The sequence below is a fragment of the Podarcis raffonei genome, chromosome 4 (genome assembly GCF_027172205.1).
Source record: "Podarcis raffonei isolate rPodRaf1 chromosome 4, rPodRaf1.pri, whole genome shotgun sequence".
Taxonomy (NCBI): domain Eukaryota; kingdom Metazoa; phylum Chordata; class Lepidosauria; order Squamata; family Lacertidae; genus Podarcis; species Podarcis raffonei.
In genome coordinates this window covers 58,529,910-58,547,153 of record NC_070605.1, presented here as the reverse complement: position 1 = coordinate 58,547,153, position 17,244 = coordinate 58,529,910, and the positions used below count along the sequence as shown (strand labels likewise).

General features: G+C 41.4%; 1 protein-coding gene and 1 long non-coding RNA gene across 5 annotated transcripts in view; one reads left to right on the top strand and one right to left on the bottom strand.

Moving 5' to 3' along the window:
* DIPK2B (divergent protein kinase domain 2B) overlaps positions 1 to 17,244 on the bottom strand; it is a 183,706-nt gene that overhangs the window by 57,563 nt on the left and 108,899 nt on the right. The window lies entirely within an intron of this gene.
* Positions 1 to 17,244, top strand: part of LOC128413072 (uncharacterized) — an 86,881-nt gene that overhangs the window by 26,206 nt on the left and 43,431 nt on the right. The window contains exon 4 of one of the 2 annotated variants that reach the window (XR_008330224.1): positions 7,017 to 7,375. The exons of the other annotated variant lie outside the window; for it this stretch is intronic. This is a non-coding gene — a long non-coding RNA (uncharacterized LOC128413072). Of the gene's footprint in view, positions 1 to 7,016; positions 7,376 to 17,244 lie in introns of those variants that run through there. 2 annotated transcript variants of the gene reach the window in all.

Below are 17,244 nucleotides of genomic sequence, written 5' to 3'. Positions count from 1 at the left end.
TTGGTGGACTTTGCCAAGAATATACATCTGGACTATGGTGATAAAAGGCTTTCCCTCCGTGGAACAAATCGCTTATCAGACTGATACAAAGTAAAGGAAACATTTTGGTGCAAACAAATTTCAGTTTTATAATAGCTGCAATAAAAAAACCTGTTAATTTCTGAGGAACTGTACTTGGATAGCCCTGTTCAAAACTAGAGTTACCCTTTACTTCAATGCTAATGTGACTTTTAACCCTTTATGTACAACTCTGCTCATTTGTTTATATTTTTAGAAACCCCATAAGTATTTGTGCTATTGGTGTTTCTTGAGATTGGTATTTTTCTCACAAATGTTTTTAGGAACTGTTTTTACCCATCAACCATTTCCCCTTCTAATTCCTTCTTTCATTGTCATTTCTTAGACATAATTTTAATTGTCTTTCCATTTAAAAGTTATTTGGGACCAATTTTTACCATCTTATCCAGTGAATAACAATGAAAGCTTGGGTTTTCTTTCAACACAGAGTATAAATTTTTGATGTTCTTGTTGGGAAGAGAGGTTTGGAAGGGAGATTTTTACTCTCCAGTAGCAGAGTTAAGCACAATGGTGATTGCTCTGAACACATTTGCCCTCATTTGTCTTTAAACAAGTGAAAATACTTAGGCTAGAATAAATCACAGACACTTAACTTTGCAAAGAAGTGTATGTTTTACTCAGAGAGTTTCCAGAAGCTACAGCAAGCAAGTCTCTATATGCTGGCAGAAAAGTGAAGATGAGAAAAGGTCCCAAACAACTTAAAAAGAAAAGTACTTGGTTTCCTTACAAAAACAATCACACAATCTTCAGGTTAGCAAAGATGCAGGCTTTAAAATCCCCCTTCTGGGGAGATTCAGTTCACTTGCAGCATGTGCTGAGTTGGGAGCCAAGATGCATGGCTCCTTTGTCAAGGAAAGCAGGAAGAGAAAAAGAGAAAGGGGGGAGGAGAAGCCACTGCAAACCTGCCAAGCCACACTCACTCTGGTAATTTGAGTTCAGGGCTCAGGTTAACTTTTTCATGCACACAAGTGTGAGACAGTAACTGTATATTTTTATATTTTTATTTATTAAATTTGTATACTGCCCTATATCCGCAGGTCTCAGGGTGGTTCCCAAGATAACAACAGTTCTGCTATCGTACCTGAAGACACATGGAGAGAAGACAATGTGCTATACACTAAACCAGCCTTCTCCACCCTGGTGCCCTATGGATGTTTTGAACTTCAACCCCCGTCAGCCCCAGTCAGCATGATCCAATGGTCATGGAAGATGGAAGTTGGAATCCAACAACACCTAGAGGGCCACAGGTTCCCCATTCCTGGCTTTTTTCAGAGGTGATGGACACCTAGATGGTTTTTATAGTCATTAGGCCAGGAGACAGAGGAGGAAAGACACAGTGGAATTATTATGCAAACATTTTAAAGCACTGATGTTCTTAGTTGCCCTATTATAAGTGTGCCAGAGATGTATAGAAGGCATGTTTGAAAAACCTAGGTATACTTACTTAGACTCAGGTCACACATCTCACTAACCAATCCCCCCCCCCCATTTATTAACAAAGGTTTGTGATGTCCTGGCTCCCCAGCAACTTATACAGGCAGAGAATATCACTTGGAAGGAAGGAAGAGATCTTTATTTAGGCAAGTAATGGCACAGGCTCCACAGCAGATGCATTGCTCAGGAGTCATGATTCAGGAGCAGGGCAAAGATGTCCCAACAGGTTTCTCCGCCATTCCACCAAGCTTTTATAGATGAGGCACTACTTGTAAGGCTCTCTTGCCTTGTGAGAATACCTGGAATATAAGCACAGGCTCTGTCAAGGCATATAGGTCTGTTCCCATCTGCAAAGGCATTACAGTGGAACTTCGAGTTACGTACGTCCTCCTTACAAACGCTTCTGGTAATGAGCTCCGCTAACCCAGAAGTAGGTGCTCCTGGTAGCAAACTTTGCCCTGGGATGCGAGCAGAAGTCGTGGGCCAGTGGTGTGGCGGCAGCAGCGGGAGGCCCCCTTAGTGAAGGCGTGCCTCAGGTTAAGAACAGTTTCAGGTTAAGAACGGACCTCCGGAACGAATTAAGTTTGTAACCAGAGGTACCATTGTATCTGGTCCTAGGTGACAACACTGCAACCTAATGCCTCTGTTCAGTCGCTGCCACTTCAGCTGATTAAAGTCCTGCCAAGCCTCCACTGAAACTTCCTGTTCTACAGGAAGGTCAGAGGGGACAGTCAGCATTCCTGTTCCCCTTTGCAAAGTGACTGAACTTGGGGTGAAAATGGGAGTTTCCACCCCCCCTTCAACCCTGGTTCCCACAACTCTGCCCCTTTCCTCTGTTTCTTCCTGTTCTGTTGGAACCTGGTCCCAACAGCACTGCAGGGCACATGACAGAGGGCAGGAATGCCAGCTGGAGTCTTCCATGTCTTTCAAAAAGCACTTCCTCCCTTTTTTCCCTTTGACCTGCCATTACAGGTGCTGACTAAAGGTAAAGGTAAAGGTACCCCTGCCCGTACGGGCCAGTCTTGCCAGACTCTAGGGTGCACTCATCTGACTCTTTAGGCCAGGAGCCAGCGCTGTCTGCAGACACTTCCGGGTCACGTGGCCAGCGTGACAAGCTGCATCTGGCGAGCCAGCGCAGCACACAGAACGCCGTTTACCTTCCTGCTGGTAAGCAGTCCCTATTTATCTACTTGCACCCGGGGGTGCTTTCGAACTGCTAGGTTGGCAGGCACTGGGACCGAATGATGGGAGCGCACCCCGCCGCGGGGATTCGAACCGCCGACCATGCGATCGGCAAGTCCTAGGCGCTGAGGTTTTACCCACAGCGCCACCCGCGTCCCATCAGGTGCTGACTACTTGTATACAAAGCAGAACACTCTTAATCTCATGCTATTAGATGCACACTCATTAACGTGTTATAAAAGAAATACTTGAGGAATGACTGGATTGTTGTGTAAGCTAGTACAAGTGTATACAAGGGAAGGTTTCTGCTACAGATATAAAAGGTGGGCCTCCAGGCTGCTTGGCTGTGCCACAAGATCTGGGCACTCAGATAGTCTGGATATCTTCCAATCTACTTGCCAAGTTTGAGGCACACTGGGGAAATCTTGTGACTGAGTTCAATTCTTACGTTAAGATTTCTATTAAACCTGATACTACACACCTTTCTTTTCCTCATTTCTGAGTTGCCATAGAACATGTTGGATGCTCCTGTTGTGTAACAAGAATTGGTAACTATATTTTGCACTGCCATATTTTTATCCAAGTATTATGTAAAGTCTTACGGCTTATCCATAATTCTTCTTGCAGGACCAGGCATCAGACTTCCCATACCCCAACCTGAGAGACCACAGAGACTGGTTGGGGGTCAAAACAGGCCACAACTTTATTGAATACAGAAGAAAGAGGCTTGGCTTGGGCATGGGGCAATCTAAATACTTCCCGCCCGCCCGTCGGAAGTGATCGCGTGGTCAATCCAGGCAGAGGTTCCTAAAACTTACATCCATTAGGGCGACCCCCACAGGGACCACTGTCTGGGGGAGTGCCTTTGGCCCTGGCCTAGGCCACTCCCCCCGGATCCCTTTAACAAAATACCCCAGCGTTTGGAGGGGCAGGCGGAGACTACAACCTCCCTTCCATCCAAAACAAAGGATTGCCCCAATGCCCAACCACCCACCGAGCAAATGCTCACCACCAAACCACTCACACCTGCATCCATGCCCTGTTGCCTTCAATCGTATCTCTCAACCAAAGAAAAGGAAAGATGCATGCCATCGGGCCAAAACAATGCCTCATTTGAGAATGTGATCTTGTAGTGGAAAACTACCCAACCTCCCCACTGGAGTATGCTCCGCCTCACTGTGTGATTAGCCTTTTTCTGAGCTTGGTTAATACCCAATGGGTCCGGGTTGTGCCATTGCCATCTCTCAAGCATCTCGGACCACCCCAGGCTTATGGAGGGGTACAAGTTGAGGAACATCTGCAAGTCCTCAATTATGGCCCACATTAACCAATCTTTCATTGGCCCAAATTGTTTCCCCCCAACTGGATGAGCAAGGCATCCGGGGGGGGGGGGTTGGTTCAATTCTTGACAGGATTAAGGGCATAAATGCAGGCCACTTCATGCCCCGGTGACCAAACTAGTGGATCAAGATGTTAGACGGCAGCCCAAGCGCAGCTCCAAATCCAGTGGTGATGGTGTGCATCCGAGCCCAATGCACAATACTGTGACCGCTAATCCAGATATACTTGTTAAAAGAACCTGCAAAGAAATTGTGATAAAGTAGGTTGTGAGTTTTTGATGCTGGCAGCGTATATACTTCCTGTAGATCTCCGACCACCAGGTGGTCCCATGGCCTTTATATCCTTGACAGAAGCACTGCAGCTTCAAGCTGTGGTGGCTGCCCCAATTCTGAATGAATGTGTGGCATACTGCTGGGCTTGCAGGCCGCACCTGGTAATTGCCTTACACAGGGCCCTAGAGAATTGATTCCTGGCCAGGGGAATGAATGAAGAGGGGGCCATCAACACTGGGGTACAACTGAAGAAAACACCTAACATCCTTCACTGGGCATGGGCCCAAACACCTGATTGTGGGAAGTTGAATTGAAGCACCTTTGGCCAGTTGCTCCGTTTTTGAAGCCCGGATATTGATGTAAACAGAGGATGGGAAAAGAGAGATATCGCTAATGAGAAGCCCCGCCCCCAACCAGCCCCACCTGTTCTATTCTGCACAGGCACACAGTCACCCACTCTAAGTGCCCCAAAGAAGGCCACGGAATATGCTGCTCTGAAGAGCCTATACTCAAAGCAGGACCAGCAAATAAATGGCAATAATCTACAAATTTGCTTTAATATGTCGAAGGTTATGGGTCTGCGCTTATCTGGAGCTGGGGGAGTCAATCTATGCCATCCTTCCATTGCCTTCTTAACTAAGAATCCCAAGCAAGGATCGATGGAGAATAAGCATTTGGAAAAGAAAGTAATACCAGCCGCTTGGACCGTTCAGGTCTTGGCTGCGTTGCCCATGGACCTACGATGGGCAAGGTATTGCAGAACCTGCCCTTCCATTGGTGCTGAGGGGGTGGACCTGGCACACATGGTGCCAAACTGTAACACAGGACCCCTGTTTGAAGCAGCGGGTGTGAGGCTGGAAGTGAAGGTTTCAAATTCCTCCCATGCCTTTTTATAAGATTGAAAAGCAGATGAAGTCGTAGTTGTCCTACTGCTTTTCCCTGGGGGAAACCACTCTTTAGTGCTCAATCAGAATAAATAGCAATTCGGGTTTTCTCTGGATTGACATTGCTTCCCTTGGAAAGGAGTGGGGCAAGGGGAAAACCACTAGGTACGGCACAAGCAGAAGTATGGATGAGCCCAACGGCTTGGATCCCTTAATCTTAAAGGAACCTTCAGTGGGAGGGGAAACTGTATTAAGGCTGTTGTGTGAAGTTCTGCAAACTAGCAGAAGCCTTCTCACAGTGCAGTGCTGAAACGTAGTGTGAGAAACAATGTGCAAAGGAAGAAGGCTGTAGCATATAAACTCTAGTGGGTCCTGAAGAGGTCTGCAAAAGAACTTGTATACAATCTTACACAAGGGCTTGAGCAAATGGAAGAATTTCTCTGAATGTGGGGCCACTTTTCTTATGCAGTGCATTTCGACGAAGCTTTCTGCTGGTGGAAGCCATGATGTTCTTATAGAAGCCCTATTATGGCAGAGTCCAGGAACAAAGTCAATGCTGTCGTGGCTGTCCTTGGCGTCTTCTGCTCTCCCCTCCCCTTGTGCACACCTTCCAATGCTCCAGCCCCAAATAAACTCCTTGCCATAGAGTAAGTCAGCTTTTCCTCCTGCTACAACTGGGTGGCCGTCAACTGCTGTATCTCCATTTCTGTTTCCATCTCCCATAATAGTAGAATAATAATGGCTAGCTGTTTGCACAGATTACTCTGACAGTGTGCATGAAGCACATGTACATGTGTAAATATTAAGTAGTATTAGTTTCTTCCTCTTTAAATTGGCAGGTGACCCGACATGGGGGCGTATGTCCGCCTTTCCCTGTGGCATGTTGCCATATGGCACCATTCCTTTGCTGGAGCCATCTGGATTTGATTGAGTACACATGTTCTCTCCCCCCCCTCCCCTTTTTACTGGCACCGAGCCTCTTGATTGGTTGTGCACTCTGCTTGTGGAATAATCCGCAATAATCCAAGGATGTGGGATAAAGTAATTGGTGGATGTGGGCTAATAAGTCTGGGTGCAAAGGACTCTGCGTTAGTGCAGAGAATTGGACTGGATGTCCTAGTACTAGAATTCTGTGGTTTCATACAAATATAGCTTGTTTTCTTTAAACCGCAAAAGAAGTCAGCCTTATTCCCTTTGGGGTTGTCTTTAAAGTCTGCGGCCAGCAGAGGTCAGAGCTGCACTACAGAACATACCATTGAAAAGAGAATGCATTGACTTTTAGAGAAGGAGCGCCCTGAAGGGAGCACACCTAGCTCCTTCCAAAATTGGAAGTCTCCATAGAGTGTGCGTTGCTTTGTCACAGTCAGAATAACTTTTTCATGGATTGAATAAAACAGGTTCCACTTAGGAGGCTGACGTTCGCAATCTCTGCCATCAAAACCGAGATGGTGCTTTTAAAACTGCATTTCAAATAAGATGTTTTTCAATGCTTTGCATAAATTCAAACTTTTCCATTAGTGAAAGCTTGAAGAGTGTTATCAGCAAGGTTACAAAATGTGTTTACTTACAGATCTGGAAAAAGCAGCAGTGTTGAGGCATCAAATTTGTCATCTGCTCATGACTAGCAGATGGTCCTCCTCCTTTACAAGTGAGCTCCATGACTCACATGCCGTTTGCAAATCCAAGCTTGTATTCAACTGCAAAGGAGAGGTGGACATCCATGCTGCCAGCCCATTTGATGCATTTGGTGTTTACTGATAATTTTTTCCTTAGATTTTCTGAAAGGTTGTATGTTACTTTTATCCTCTGCTTTCTTTCTGGGAAGCTCAGGAAAATCCACGTGGTTCCTGCAGCTCTGTCATCCAGGCAGCAACCAGATCTGCTTAGCTTCAGCAAGGATGCTCTTCTTGTAGATGCCTCCAGAGACTGTGCACTTTCCAGTTTGAGAGATACTGACTCCATCAAATAGCTTATTATTTTCAATCCAAGGATTGTCTCCCATTCCAGAACATCTCCACTCCATGAAATGTAGCATATATGATTATTTCTATATGTGCTCTACATAACAAATATCAAAGCATTTGAAGAAAGAAGAACACTTGGAATGTGGTAAGGGCCAATAGATAAGCATGATTTGTTATAATTTGGAAAATATAAGCAGATGTAGACATCTGGTATGGAATAGATAGGTATAGAAGAGATAGGATAGAAGTTGTTAAGTTAAAGTGAGATATTCATTCAGTTTTTTTAAATGAAAAAGATCCCAATTTAATAAAGGCCAGCTCATTTTTGAACCTGCTCATGAGCATTCAAAATACTTGCAACATCCCTATGCTCAAGAGAGAATGGAGAGCACACTTAATAAACGATCATCTGGAAATAACTGTCAAATTGGAACAGAAGGCAACAGTTTGAGATTAATAACTTCTGGATTATTGGTAAAGTTCCTTGGTAAAGTTCAGTTGCAATAGGCTAGAAGCCTGCAGTTTTCTCTGTGTTTCATTGGCTTGTTACACAGAAAGATTTTAAACCTTCATAGTTTGTAACTGTTATAAAATGTGTATTCTTAATTCAGTTCCTAGTGTAGTTCTAACAGGGGTAAAATCACTATATCAATATACTCCCCAGCAGCAGTGTTCAGGATTGCAGCTGTTACCTGTGGATATTGCAGATGCCATGCATAACTGATTACAGTACCTCAAGCGGTGGCAGTGGTATTACATTAAATACAACAATAGTTGTTATCTGGGTGTCAAGAACCACCACTTTCTGAAGCTGTTATCTGGTAGTCTCACCAGCAGAATCACACATAATCACTATTACAGATTTATTTAATCACAAAGGAGTGCTTGGCAAAGTACAGAGCCATCTTCAATATTTTATTTTCATTCCTTATTACAGTAACACAGCCTTTACCTGAGCAAGCTACTGGACAATCTGATCAAGGGGCCTATTTTAAATATGTCCAACTGATTAATTCATTCAAATTACTGCTCCCAGTTTCAGCACCACTTTTGAGCAATTGTACTCAGGATTCAGCTGTGCTCTATTAATGTGATTTGGCACCCATGTTCCATGCATTTATCTCAGTGTCACCCTGTGACATTGTGATAGCATCTATTCAGTACTGAGGGAACATTTTTGACTTGGGATGCCGAGCTTGTGTACATGTTGGTATGTGCCACCAGTCTAAGCACTTAACAGCTGGTTCCAGAAATCTTAATATCCAAACACATTGCCTCTGGTGGAATGTTATAAAGGGTGGCATTAAACTAAGTTTTACTCACAGCTGACCCCCTGAATTCAGTGGATCTAACTTAATCATGTTCATTGATTTCAATGGGTCTATGCTGAGTAAAGCATAGTTGAATAACACTCAAAGAAAACTGCAGTGGGTTGAGGTAAGACTGAGCTAGTGCACTTAGTCCCAATAGAAATTAATGGGTCTTACTTTTCAGATTTATTTCAATGGGGCCTTAGTTTAACTTGGTGAGACTGGATCCAGCCCAATATTATTATTAGCAGAACTGTTGTTTTAAGCCCTCCCCCTTTTTGTGCCTGAAGCTTTATTAGGATAATTTAAAAATAGAAATCTTCAAAATAAACAACCCCCTATAAGCCCTACTTGGTTCCAAATTCCTCTTGGATACATAACAACATCAAAGGCAACGCCAATCACACTTTGCCAAAAATGAAAATGTCTAAAGCGGTATCATATCTTTTCGAATTCTTATGAGAGGCAATTTTTTTTTTACATTTGCACAGAACAGATTTGCTCTGTAAACATTTGTTTCTGTTGCCTGATCATGTTAAGTTTGATATCATTGCATGATGCTTTTATTTGCCATGCTTCAGTACCACTGTGGAGGCTGCAGAAGAAAGATGGTTTTCTAGCTATGGAAGGTGAACCCAAGATAACTTCTTTGCTCTTCTATAAACTACCCTGGATATATGATCATCTTTTCTGTATAGGATCTTCTTAGTGACACGAACCAAACCTCATAGATTACTCCAAGATGTGTGAATTCAGTTAGCTTCAGACACACAATTTAGTTCACCTTTAGCATAATTAAAAACACTGAATATTTGAAAGTGGAATATCCCCTGCATCTAATATTATATTAATGTTACTTTAACCTGTCGGGCCTATTAGGGTCCAGGAACCACCTGGCCTTTCCCTGGCCCAACAGTTGTCTTTCCCTGTTGAGTAAGGATAAGTTTTTGTGAAAATAAACAATTACATTTTTAATGCAGTCTTCAACAATGTTTGCTCTTTTTCAGCTATTTTGTTGTGTTATTTAGGGATTTCTGTAAATTCTAATAAAAACTAACCTGATCCACAACTTCCTAATAGGCAGAACAAAGTATAATCATCCTTTGGATTTTGCGGTCATCCACATGTTGTGATATAGTTCTTGACTTTAAAATATAGCAAAATACACGAAAAATGTGTGCTTTAGGCTAAAATTCATTTAGAAACGTGACATTTGAGATAAATATATTTTAATCATGCATAATTCTTTTTTAAAAAACAAGTCTTTAAAGATGCATTTAAATACAATTTTTTATGCAGATTTTTTTATTATAAAAAAGCAGATTAATGTGGACAGGGGAGAGAACACATGTGAAATTTGCATGAACCAGAAAGAGCATGATCTATCCATTTCTGGTAGAGGATACTAGATGCTAATGGAATTATTGCTTTGTTTATGCCCATTTGAAAGGTGAGTTAGGAAGATGGATCTGTTGACAAAAAGTCACACAAAGTTGTTTCAATTTTTTTGTATATGGAATGTGGCTACACAGACTCTCATCCAGTTGCATAGCGATAAGATGATATAAACGCAAAAAAGGGAAGGAAGTAAAATACAGTTTTATTCATTTATACATATCTTTCAAAGCCACCCTTCATCCCAAGCAGAGCCTAAGGCACAAAAGAACAGGTAATAAATACAATTACAAAACATAGATATCGTTCAGAAAACAGGAAGCCATATATGTTACATTTATAATGAAGGAAGGGTTCCAAACATACTAATATGTTTGGAGCTCCCTTTAGCACTTTTGAAAAGTGAAATATTTGTTCCAAAGCACTTCAGAAGCTTGACTCAAGTGCCGAATCCAAATCACAATTCCTCCCCATTCACTATTATTGGGATATTTAAAAATACAAAATAGTTTTTCTTTTTGGAAGAATTTGATGAAAGGTGCAGACATAGTACCCTCTCCAAAGTGGAAGCCTGCCAAATTACAAATAGTTTTAGGGGATTTGTGTGTGTCTATGTGTCTATGTCTATGTGCTGGGCACCTTAAAAAAAATCCTCCAAAATGAAAACACAATCTGCAACTTTTTAAAAAATGTTAGAATTGGATGTAATATGCAGCAACGATAGCACCTTCTAATTGGATGAATCTGGCAATTTACAGAAAAATAACTTCAAGGATTTTGGAGCTAGGCAACCTTTAAGATTTATTTGGGGGATTTGTCTCTCTCCCTTTGGTCTTCTGGGCAACAATTTTATTATGAAAATAGCATACAGTTGCCTCTAGGAGATTAATCTGCAAAAAAAGGTATCTGTTTCCACATTTTAGCATTTTTCATATATGACAAGCTTGTGGAGAAATGTTTCAATTTTTGCACTTCCTGCATTTTATTTAAAGTCCAAATCTCCAAAATGCCCCAAAGAAGTTAGAAGGTCCCTGCTGTGGTTTGGGGTGCCAACAAAACTCAATTTTTCCTCAATATGAAAAAATTCACTTTCCACAAAGAAAATAAAATCCAAGGTACTTGATAAGATCACAAAAGGTAAAAATGTTTTTGTGAGTATTTTTGTTATCTTCCAAATAACAACAATTTGCAACCAAAAATTCAAACGTCACAGAAAACAGACCAAAGCAGCTGTGAACACAGTATGTGGTGTAAAAAAATGTGTTGTAATATAAAACTGAACTGTGTCCATGACAGTCAGCTGCAATGCAATTTGTTGTTGTTTAGTCGTTTAGTCGTGTCCGACTCTTCGTGACCCCATGGACCAGAGCACGCCAGGCACCTCTGTCCTCCACTACCTCCCGCAGTTTGGTCAAACTCATGCTGGTAACCTCGAAAACACTATCCAACCAATTGCAATGCAATACAAAGGAGCAAATCTCACTGGCATTATGACAAGCTATATGTTGGTAAAATGCCCTCCAAATGTTGACCAGACTCTGGTGCCCATCACCAGCAACATCTGGAAGGCTACAGCTTCCCTACTTCAGCAAATAATAGATCTGAAAACAGATCTAAGTGAAAGCTGTGAGAGATAAGAAGCTGTACACTGAGTGCTACCAAAGATGATTCTGTATCGTATAATAGTTTTGATGGTGAAACCAGGGTTCAGTTCCCTTCAGATGTTATTTCCACTGCTAACAACTGCCAGGCAGGATAAGTCTATCAGCAGCTAAAGACTACAGTGACTATGATCTACCTGCACCATCAGAGCCAGTATGCCTTTGAATACCAGTTGCTGGGAATGGTTTGCAGGATTCCCACGGGCATCTGGTTGGCAACTGTGAGAACAGGTTGCTGGACTAAATGGGCCATTGGCCTGATCCAACAAGTTCTTCTTGTGTTTTTATGCTCTAGTGTTTGAGCATGTAAATGTTTCTTTAATAATTAGCAAGAGCAAAAATTATCCTCCCAATCCCCTTTCTGCACAGCTTTTACAGAGGTGTATATATTCCACCAGCTTGGAGTTTCCAGTCCTGTTTTACGTGCCAGCAGTAATTGCTATGCTGCACAAGCTTTTACTCACGCTATCAGATAATGGCAAATATTTGGACAAGTAACATTTGAATCTTGTTTACTAGGGTACTTTCTCCAGGCTAGGATAACTTGCTCCTTTTTATAGCTGAAAGGGCCCTTTCACAAGCCCACTTGATCCCATGAATATCGGAGAGAAAAGTCACTAACCTGATGACTCTTTCACTACAAAATGTTCCCATGGACTGGTCTCAACCGAAGCATCAGATAGATTTTGTCTGTCGGGACTTGCTGCAAGAGTTACTCAGCACTACAAAGTGTTTGCTATGTAAATAGGTTTATGACACTTCCTCAGAAGAAGCCCAGTGGGGAAATGTGCCATGTCAATGCAAGTCAACACAGCATATGAAATACTCCTGAACACATTTGATCAACCGATTTCCGTGTACAACTCAAAACACTTTTGCATATGGGAGCAAAAATGCCAACTTTCCCACCTCCAGCTTTAATACCACAGGGCTGGGGGTTGAGTGGGAGAGTTCAGGGCTGCTTGCTTTGCACTGACAATGGAAAAATTTGACCATGGAGGAGATAAATGAGTTTCCAGCGCCTTTATATGTATTTTTTCTCACTTATGTGCTGGTTTGACTTTGAAGCATGAAAAAGGCAGTTTGCTCGAAAGTCAGTTTGCTTGCTTAAGAAAAGACACTACCAAGCACAACCTCCAATTCTAGGATCTACAATCATGAATTTGATAGCCAAAATGAAATTCATAACAGAAAAAAAAGAAAAAAAATGATTGTTCTCTCAAAATAGCACTCATTTGTTTAATGAAACTATACATGTTAGGAATTTTAAATATTTTAAATTTACACTTTACATACTATGCAAGACAGTTGTTAAGTATATGGTAATTATTTTTATGATATCTAATTTGGAGTTCGTATTTTCTTAGATACCTATTAGCTAACAACTATCATTATTAGCAGTCAATAAGAGAAATTGAAGCTTAGTAGACAGGTGGCAAATGCTAGGAAGTACCAATGCAATGAAATCCATGATCAGTCCAACATAGCTTCAGAAGAATTTGCAAATTATTAACTTTGAGCATGCTCTGCCCATCTGTGTCTCCAGGTCATTGGAGCTGACTCAGAATTCCACCTTCAGTTAAAACATATCTTTTGAATTTTTTATTAAAACAATTGTTGCTTTCCGCCACAATTATATGTATTATCAAAATTTCGCACCAGGAATCTCCAGAAATCTAGGTGTGCATTCCATACATTTAAAGCATATTTACACCCAAAGGATCCTGGAAACTGCAGTTGGTTCTGGGAATTATAGCTCTGTGAATTATAGCTCTCTTTTTGGCTATTGTTTTTAAAAATAGTATTAACAGCATTACAAAAATGACCAGCAATCGTGGGGTCTGCACTTGCTCTTGCTGCAGGATGTATCTCTATTAAACTTTTATTCTGTTGTATACACCTAAAAGCATTCACTATTCACTCTAATGGTTTGACTGATGGAATGTTAGACACATTAACTATTGATCCCAATTTTCCAGTAGTTGTCTGGAAGAGGTCTTGCATTGCCTCTGATATTTGTATAAGAAATAAAAGCTGACCATGTTGCATTAAAGGAGTCCTGTTTTGTTTTTCCACAGATTAAGAGAAACTGTTGGGTTAATTTTTCTGCCACTACTGTGTGTGTGTGTGTGTGTGTGTAAAAACCAGCTTGGTTTTTTCCAGTATTGTGATACCATCAAATATGCCACCACAGCCACAAATGTTAATAATTTTTAAAACACTGTCCCCTACAAAAATACATCAGTAATTTAGGATACTTGCATATGTTTTTACCTGTTACTTTAGTCATTTCTCTTAGCAACAACACCTGCCTCTGAAAAGAGGGATAAAATTTCTGCTTTGCTTAAAAGTCCACTGGCATTCCTGCTATACAGTCGTCCAGTCTGTAGTGCCAGCTATGCAACATTTGTGTGAGTTCCCTCTTGCTAGGAGCACCCAGAGAGGTTTGGTTTGGTTTATATTTCTGCAGAAGAGCTGATAGTATCTGGTATCAGGTGAGAGCAGCTGGCTAGGGTGAGATTCTGACCGGTGGTTAGAGAGAGTTGGATGTCACATATTAGAAGGGTGGGAGGAGAGTATAAGATTGTTTGGGTGGAGAGATTCTTTTGGTGCCTGGCATTTTGTGAGGAATATTATCTTCCTGTTGGTGAAGCTGTGTTCTAATGAGTGATTAAAGTATTATAAGAGGTCAGTGGTACAGTATTTCGGAGCCAGTGGTGTGTGGAGTAAGGGTGGGTTGTCAGGGCATGTGGATGTAGGGAATTTGTTGCATGGTGGGGTCTGAATAGTGTGGCTGAATGTGTAAACGGGGAGTGGTTGGGTGAGTATTGTGTTGGTTGGGTGCTTAGGAGTCAGGACACAGAGCAGGATGGCAGGAAGGCCACATAAGATTGCGGAATGGAGTGGGTTTCCTTTGCCATATTAAATTCCATTGCTGCATATTTTTAGTGCCTCCTTTAGATGACTCTCCCCCTCCCCATTCTCTTAAGCCTAAATATGGTGCCTGTAGAACGTTCAAATAGTATAATAGGTTTTTTAAAAATTGCCCTTCATAGCCATTTTCAGCTTGCAATACTAATTTTGCAACGGGCATCAAAAGTCTGTTAATATTTTCTCTCATTGTTGGGTTAGAGATAGAATAGTGCACCAGATGAATGCATAGCCATCTTATTCCCACATGCCTCAGATTGTGTTTTATTCAGCGTTCAAACAGTGTTTTGCTGGTAGATAAACATCTTTAAGTCTAAAGCCCTCTGTTTTGCCATTCTTAGAATGGATGGGTTTTATCTCTACTAAAAAAAAGAGAGAGAGATAGTGATGATAGAGAAAAGATTTCTGGTCTTGTGGACTGCTCAGCAAACATGTCATCTTGCACTCTCACTCCAAAACTGAAGTTGGAATCACTCACCAGAGCCTCAGTGGAATGCCTCACACGCTCACCTCCAGCATCCCTGCTTTCTGTGACTATGCCCTACGCCAAGGCAAATATTCCCATGCTTATCTCTCAGGCTGTGGTGTGTGATTTGGGCTTATTGTCCGTAGCTGACGTGTGAAGGGAGTCCTGGTACAAAGGACTTTGATAGTAAATATTTAGTTTGCCTGTAAATGTTAAGAAACTTTGTGAAAATAATATTATCTTAAAACCCTAATAGTACAGTTACAAGTAATAGATGGTTAGTATTCTGTGCCTTTGCTATACATAGCTGGGACAAAACAGCACGTAACTTGTTTCAGCATAGTATGGAACGTAAGGCACAATGTTTAACAAGATATCACAAGGCTATCTACAGCACTGACTGCATGTACTATAATTTATGAGTTCAACTATAGGGGAACACCCCCACCCAAGAACCCAACATCTCCTGAAAGTCTTGACAGAGACAAGACATTCAGATAGATCATTTATTGTTATGGCCAGTACAGGGTTGAATTTGGTAGGCCCTGATTTCCCAAGGGATACTCTTAACTGTCTCCCCTGCTAGTATTAATTTGAGAGATTACATCAGTGATCCACAAATGCACTTGCCAGCTCATCGACAGTACTTACATTTTTCATCCTGCAGAGTGATAGAGGAGCCAAATGACCATGTGTTGTCAGGCTGAAAACCTCTGCTCTGCTCAGGATTGGGCTGTCAGCATGGCAACAGGAGGAGGAGCTGGCGAGGGACCCTGAAAATGAAAATGCTTGCAGCACATAGGCTAGTAGCCTCTATCTATCTATATCTATCTATCTATCTATCTATCATCATCTATCTGGCATTCCTTTCACCGCTTTAGTTCTGATTATAAGTTTAGAAATTATCTTAGTGTTGTAGGCATTATTGCAATAAGATTAGACTTAACAAACAGCTGGCTACTAGAAAAGAATGGTTGGCTACTAAACTCAGCCACAGTTTGTGGGCGCCTGGTGACCATCTTATACTCTTGTGACCATCTCCTGGCACAGATTCCATTCCTCTCATTCTATTCTGCATTTCAACCTCTAGCTGACATTTCTGTGGTACGCACTTGCATGACTTAGCAGGAATCTGAGCTCCTAAAAAGTCTGCAAGGTAAGCTGTGTAAGTTTTAAACTGGCGATAACTTGATACTGAAATCTGGCAGTGAAGTCAGATGTAACACTTCCAGAGCAGCAAGGCCAATATGAAAGCTCTCTCATTGCATTCAATGCAAACATGCCATTCATCTGCTGGGGTAAACACCACAGGAAAGAGGGCTTTGCAAGTTTAGATCAGCAATTGGCTCTGGATGGTCCTGATTGGCTGCAATCTGTGGTGTCACAAATCTGTAATGTCACCAAAAGACTTCTGTCTCCAAATATATAGAACATTTTTGTATCTTTTACATAATCTTTATTTATAGATTTTAAAAAAATACAGGCAGAAACCATTTTGCACATGTTCAGTTGATGGTCAACAGCCGGTGCATGGGTTGTTTGGACCCAGAAGAGGGCAGAACAGGGGGCATAACAAGGCATAATATGGGTGGGGTGGGCTTATGCACACTCCACCGACATGCGTGTGACCCAGGAATGCAACCCCTGTGCAAATTAGGGGTTGCTTTTAGTCACAACTATGCCATTAGCTTATAGGAATCAGCATCAAATATTCAATAAATTTCAATTTCTTGAGTGATAGCCAAGTAAGTTGTGTTATAGGAGACCCAATGATTTCAATGAGTTTACTGTCTGACTAATATTGACTATCATCCACAGTCTCCAACTTTAGAAAGAAAAATCCCAACAAAATCCTTTGTTCACTATAACCCCTAGCCATTTCCAACGGAACTATTCAGATAGTACTCCCAATGTCTGATACAGTAATGTTCTTCCATCATTTGGTATGTTCTTCCATCATTTGGTATATGACAAAATATGGCTTTTGTTGATTAAAACTATGCACATATAAAATCTATCAATACGAAGAAGCTAAAAATCTAACATCTAACATCTTTTGTTTTTTTCAATGTGACGGTTCAATTTTGTACTTTCTAAAAAGTTTATTTTTAAAATTAGTATGGGAGTAGAAGTCCAACTAGGTCTGGAGGACGCCATGTTGCTTACACCTGGTTTATGTAGTAAGTGGAATATGCTGTGTCAAAGAGTGAAAAATGGCTTGTATCGTTGTAGACTGAAACGAGGTCTACTATTTGAGAAATGCAGAGAGCATGCTGTTTATTTAGAAACAAGCATATGTGCTTCTATTTCTGATAATGAAGACAAG